Source organism: Microtus ochrogaster, chromosome 4 (assembly GCF_000317375.1).
Source record: "Microtus ochrogaster isolate Prairie Vole_2 chromosome 4, MicOch1.0, whole genome shotgun sequence".
Classification (NCBI taxonomy): Eukaryota; Metazoa; Chordata; class Mammalia; order Rodentia; family Cricetidae; genus Microtus; species Microtus ochrogaster.
This window is the reverse complement of record NC_022011.1, coordinates 13095843-13101958: the sequence shown is the minus strand read 5'-3', so window position 1 is coordinate 13101958 and position 6116 is coordinate 13095843.

The window sequence follows — 6116 nt, the reverse complement described above, 5'->3', positions numbered from 1 at the left end:
GAGGGAGGGGGACTTGATCGGGCGAGGGGGAGGGAAATGGGAGGCGGTGGCGGGGAGGAGGCAGAAATCTTAAATAAATAAATAAAAAAAGACACCAGGAAAAAAATGGCTATATGCTGATGTTATATATATATATTTGTTTTTTCAAGACAGGGTTTCTTATGTTATATTTTTTAAAATATATATTTGCATTTACAATATATATGAGCAAAATTGCATATATAAAACTCATAATTTAATATGTTATGTTGGTGAGAAATCCAAGGCAGAAACAAGCCTCTTGGGAACATTTACGGAGATTGCAGACTGTCCGAGTGAACAAGACTGAATTCATGGAGAATTTATGAGTGTGTTTCTTGCAATTCACCCTACAGGACTGGTTCAAGTTTGAGCTTAATAGCATTGGAACCTAATAGTCCTGAAAAATATAACATTTGGACATATTCTATTTTGTGTTTTATCGAAGAGTTGTTGAGATGCTGACCTACAACTACTTATGGTAGACCCCCAAAGACTTCAAGCTGCAGAGAAAATACTGCAGTTTTTCTAGTCTACTGACTGATGAAGGGCATGCAGATGGTGGAATTAAGATTGTGTCTCAGGAGCCTGAAGAGATAGCTCAGCAATTAAGAGCACTTTCTGCTTTCCCAGAGTACCTGGGTTTGGTTCCCAGCACCCACACAATGCCTCACAACCACCCCTAACTCCCGTTCCAGAGGACTCCATACCCTCTTCTGTCTTCCATGGGCACTAAGCACACATGCAGTTTCTTACATGAAGGCAAAATACTCACAAATAAAATAAAAAATGAAAACAAATCTTAAAAGTATAAAATAAAAGGTTATGGCACACACACACACACACACACACACACAATGAGATCCTGGGAATTGAACTTAGAGCCTCATGTGTTCTAGGCAAGTGCTTCCCCATTGAGTTATATTCTCATCCCTAAATATGTTTTGCTTGTATTTTTAACTTTGCAGTATGGATCATGGATTATTGTGTTTATGTACATTATAGAAATATATGTGATCATAGCTTTCTCAAAATATCTTGCAAAGTCCATTGGCAAACATATCAGGGGAACTTCATAAATCACTTTGTATTTTCAATCTATATCAGTTAAATATATCAAAATACACAAATTAGAATTTTTAAAAATTAATTTCAGGGCCAGGCGGTGATGGCACACGCTTTTAATTCTAGCACTCGGGAGGCAGAAGCAGGTGGATCTGTGAGTTTGAGGGCAGCCTGGTGTACAAGAGCTAGTTCTAGGACAATCAGGGATACAAAGAGAAGCCTTGTCTTTAAAAAAATAATTAATTTCAGTGTATTATCTAAGTTTGGAGAGACAGATGTCAATGTTATGCAGTCACTGCCAATTTTTTTTAATGGTTTAAGTTTGATAATTTGAACAAGAGCTATGAAAATTTTGTTAAACATTTTCTTTCTCTTAAGAATGATTTTAATAGGCAGTGATATGTGTATCGAAAAAGTAGTATAGCAGGGGGCCTGTGAAAGACAAGTTTTCCCTTTGCCTTCTTTACTCTCCCATTTTCTCCCTGAGAAGCACATGGTTACATTGTCTTGATTGTCTTGGACTTCCAAGAGCCTGTGTATGTGTGGCCGAGTAAATGTACACATCACCCTTCATGCACTTGGAAGCATACAATCCATCCTTCCTTCCTTCCTTCCTTCCTTCCTTCCTTCCTTCCTTCCTTCCTTCCTTCCTTCCTTCCTTCCTTCCTTCCTTCCTTCCTCCCTCCCTCCAAAATTATTTTAGTTTTTACTACTGTGTAAATGATCCATTTTGAGTTAATTTTTATATTGCTATAATCTTTTTTATTATATAAATATTCACATATTTCAACACCATGTTTTTGTTTAAAGTTTGTCTCTTGCTCACTGAATTATTTTTGTGCCGTTTCCAAAAATCAGTTGTCTCTGTATGCTTGAGCCTCTCTTTGGACTCCCCGTTCTGTTACATTGATCTAGTTATCTTTATGGGAATAGCCCTCTCTCCCTCTTCCTGTCTCCTTCCTTCCCCCACTCTTTTTGCTTTGTGAGACTAAGTCTCATTATGTAGCCCAGACTAGCCTCATCATGGCTATGAGATCACAACTCTTGCAGCTAGAGCATAAAGAAAGTAAGCATTGTTGGAGTTTAGCATGGCTAGAGTTTCGTCTGTGAACATGGTAGCAGATGATCACCGAGGACAGAATAAATGTAGGGGTCATTTTCTCTTCAGTTTCTCTAAGGTTGAATCATAAGAGTAGGCATTGCTTTAGTGAAATACATTAAGCACACTACAACTCACGGATATGTTGTATTTCAAGCCTGCTTGGGGACTAACAGGAAAAGGAAGGAAGTTGAGCCTCCCAGGGTGCTTAGCATCTGTACAACATGCAATCTAGCACTTGGATATATGTTTCCATGTGTTCCTTGCAAATTGTATCATCTGTTTTAGCCTTGTCACTCTGAAGGGAGAGGACCATGTTATATTGGTTCAATTAATATGATATGGCTTCCCAAAGGATGGTTATGGTCTGGGGAGGTAGGGGGTAGGAGAAGGTTGATGCAAAATCAGCATGTTTCTGGCAATTATATTAACCGGTTTGCACTTAGAAGGAGGATAATTGGAACATCTTTCTGGAGGGCAATCTGGAAATACATAAAAACGAATGTGAGGTTTTCTTTTATTTATCTAAGAAAGCATATGAAAGAAAAGGCCAGGGCAAGGATGCTTTCTCTAACAAGGTAGTTCACGGAACTATTTTCATAATAGTTCCAAAAAAAAAGCTAGTGCTGGGAAACAGACTGACTATGAAATACTATATAATAGCAGAGTTGTGATACAGATTTATGATATTTGACACAGAATGATGCCTAAGATACTTTAAGTGAAAAATATGGGCAGAACAGAGTATGGCTCTCAATTTGGGAAATAACAAGCGTTGTGTAGGTGAGAACAGAAGGGGGAAAAAATCTGACCACTTTCCAGATGTCAAATAGTGGTTATTTCTTTATGATAGGGGTAGGAGTAGTTTCCTTTTTATTTTTAATATGCTTTTGTATCATCTAAGTGTTTTACAACGAGCACATATTATGATTAAACATGATTGGGAGAAAGGCTATTTCTACTTTGGACAATAAAGACATATAGGTAAGTGAGCTGCTTTAAAGAGATTTATGGGGTAAAGCTGAGAACACTTGGGGCGAGTCCAGAAGAAAGTGTTTCTGGCTTCCTGCCTGACACACGGCAGATAACAAATGGTAAGGGTTTATTATGGGCTGCATGTGTCATCCCCAGAAATCGTGCACCGACGTCCCAACCCCAGCACACAGAAAGTAATGGTATTTGAAGATAATGTCTTTTAAAGACATAACTAAGTTGAAATGAGACAGCTGGGTTGGCCCTCTCACTCCGCATGACTGTTCCTAGGAGAAATAGACCTGAAGGAAACATATGCACATACACAGGCCACATAAAGAAATAGCAAGAAGGTGGCCTTATGAATGCAAGCCAAGGATGCTGCACGAGAGGTCTCGGGATAAACCATACCTACTGACATTCTGATCATGGATGCCTAGCCTGAAGAACTTCAAGAAAAAGATTTCTGCTGTCAAGCGACTCCACCTGAGGCTATGTCAGTCCTAATCACTAACACAACAGCCAGAAAATGACGGCAACTATGTTGATAACTCAATGACGAGCATTAGATAACTCCTAAGTACCCTTTGTGTTTTATCTCATTGTTTCTCCATGTACTTTTATGAATTAGATGATACCATTCATGTGCATGTTGGAAAATAAATGAGGTTTGAAGACCTTAAATGATTGATCGTGTAGCCAGAAAAATGGCAGAGGTAGGTTTTGATTGTAGGTTAATTGACTTTAAATTTGCATTTTGTATTCATCATTTTGTTTGTGTATGGGACACAAGTGCCACATGAATACAAGTAGGGGTCAGAGTACAACCGGTGGGTTCTTTCCTTTCTCTGTGTGGGCCCTAGAGCTGGACCTTCAGTTGTCAGGTTTAGTGACAGGAGGCTTCACCTGCTGAGCTATTTCACTGGCCTGGTTACCTGACTTTATACCCCCTGCCCTTATCTGCTCCCATATTAGTCTCACAGCGTAACAGCACAAAAAGTTGGGTTCTTGGAAAACTGATGTAGAAAAACCAAGGCTATGGTGCTCCAAGCTATAGGCAATATAATACAATGTGAAGCCAGTCACATGATTTATGTATGCTCTTTTGGGTGGAACTGAAAAAAGTCCCAACCTCATTATCATAAGATGTACCACGTTTATGATCCTTTTTTTTGATTTTGAAATGGAAAGGGTAAAGTTCTACAGAACTAAGTAGAAAGAATGGTTAGGTGCTCGAGCTGGGGCCATGCCTTTTAAGACTAGGTGGAGACAAAGAACAAAACTGGAAGCTGTTAAGAGACATTTGAAGTCCTTGAGTGCTGCAGTTTCACAGAATTTGGTTGACTGTTTTGCTCCATTACCACTTTTTCAGCCCGTTCCAAGGAGATCTTCCTGTCAGTGCCAAGTATAGGTTTAGCGAGATTGAACAATTTCTCTGAACCTATAGATTCAGTAAACATTACTACATGTCTTTGTCTCTGAGTCAGATCAGGAGTCTGGAATTGTGAGTCCTTGAAGCTCTAGTGGCTTGAAAAGGAGCTCTGTGCTGATGCAGGGGATTAACCCTTTCTACGTGCTCATTGGCTTACATTATTTCCTGTTGATTTTGATGCACACTTTTTGGGATGCAATTGTGTAGAGGAGAGTTTGAGTTCTTATTTTCCCAAAACTTTGACTTTTACTGAACTGAGACTCAGAAAGTTTACATCCTGGAAATAATATATTGAAGACTAACTGGAAAGGGGCTTGGAAATGCCCTCATAACTCAAGCTTCTTTCGTACCATAAAGATGTAATCAAGTAGTGAATGATCGCTATGTTCCAGATACCATGAAATACAAGACTGTTTTTAGTCCTTAGGAGCTGCTATGAGGCAAACACTGTTCTTATTTCAGTTTCTGTGTTAGGAACCTAATGCCTAGCAAGACTAGTAAAGACCATAAATAGGGAAGGACAGATTGGATGGAAGGCAAATTAAACAAACTCTGTGTTGCCTGCGGTCATCTAGAAGGACTGGGATTTTTTTCCCTTGTACCCACAATTTGAATTTGAACAATTCTGGATCTTACTGTCAATATGTCAGCTCCTGTAAGGTTACTGGGGTAGTGGGAGAGGGTGATGCACACCATGGCCTTTTCCCTGGCATCAGCTTGAGCCAGTCATTGGTTGTCTAAATGCTTTGGAAAGCTCAAGATTAGTGGTTCTCAACCTTCTTAATGCTGTGACCCTTTAATACAGTTCCTCATGTTGGGGGTGACCCCAAAACATAAAATTATTTTCTTTGCTGCTTCATCACTGTCATTTTGCTACTGTTATGAATTGTAATGTAAATGTCTGATATGCAGTATATCTGATATGGAACCTCTGTGAAAGTGTGGTTCAATCTCAAAGGGGTCTCGACCCACAGGTTGAGAATAGATACACTAGATGCTACTCCAGTGTGTCCTTTGTCTCCTTATGAGCCATTTATTTCTCCAATGTTGGAGACTGCTAGCTGGTAGCAGCTTGGCTCTGCATGTTCTTCTGGGAATTTGCTGTAGCTAAATGGGAGCTTATCTGCGATGAGTTGATAGATGGTCGGAAACTTATGGTTGGCTAAGGATTCTTTGGTTTCCTTTACTTTCAATCTTGTTTCTCTTACTACTGTACAAACACCCTTCTTGACACTGCATCTCAGAGCACCTCCTGACTTGGCTCTGCCTCTTAACCTAGTTCCTAGGGGACCTAATTAATATAGGAACCCAACAAAATGTCATTTCTTCATTTGTGTATTCATTCACTGGATGGTATCAAACACCTGCTGTCGACAACGCAATATTCAAGGTCTAGAGAAGAAAAGGAGGTTCTTGAGGTCCCTGATGTAGGATTCCCCTCTGTATGCTGTGAATACCATTGGTTAATAAAGAAGCTGCTTTTGCCTGCAGCAGTGCAGGAAAGAACTGGGGGGAAGGACTAAACTGAAT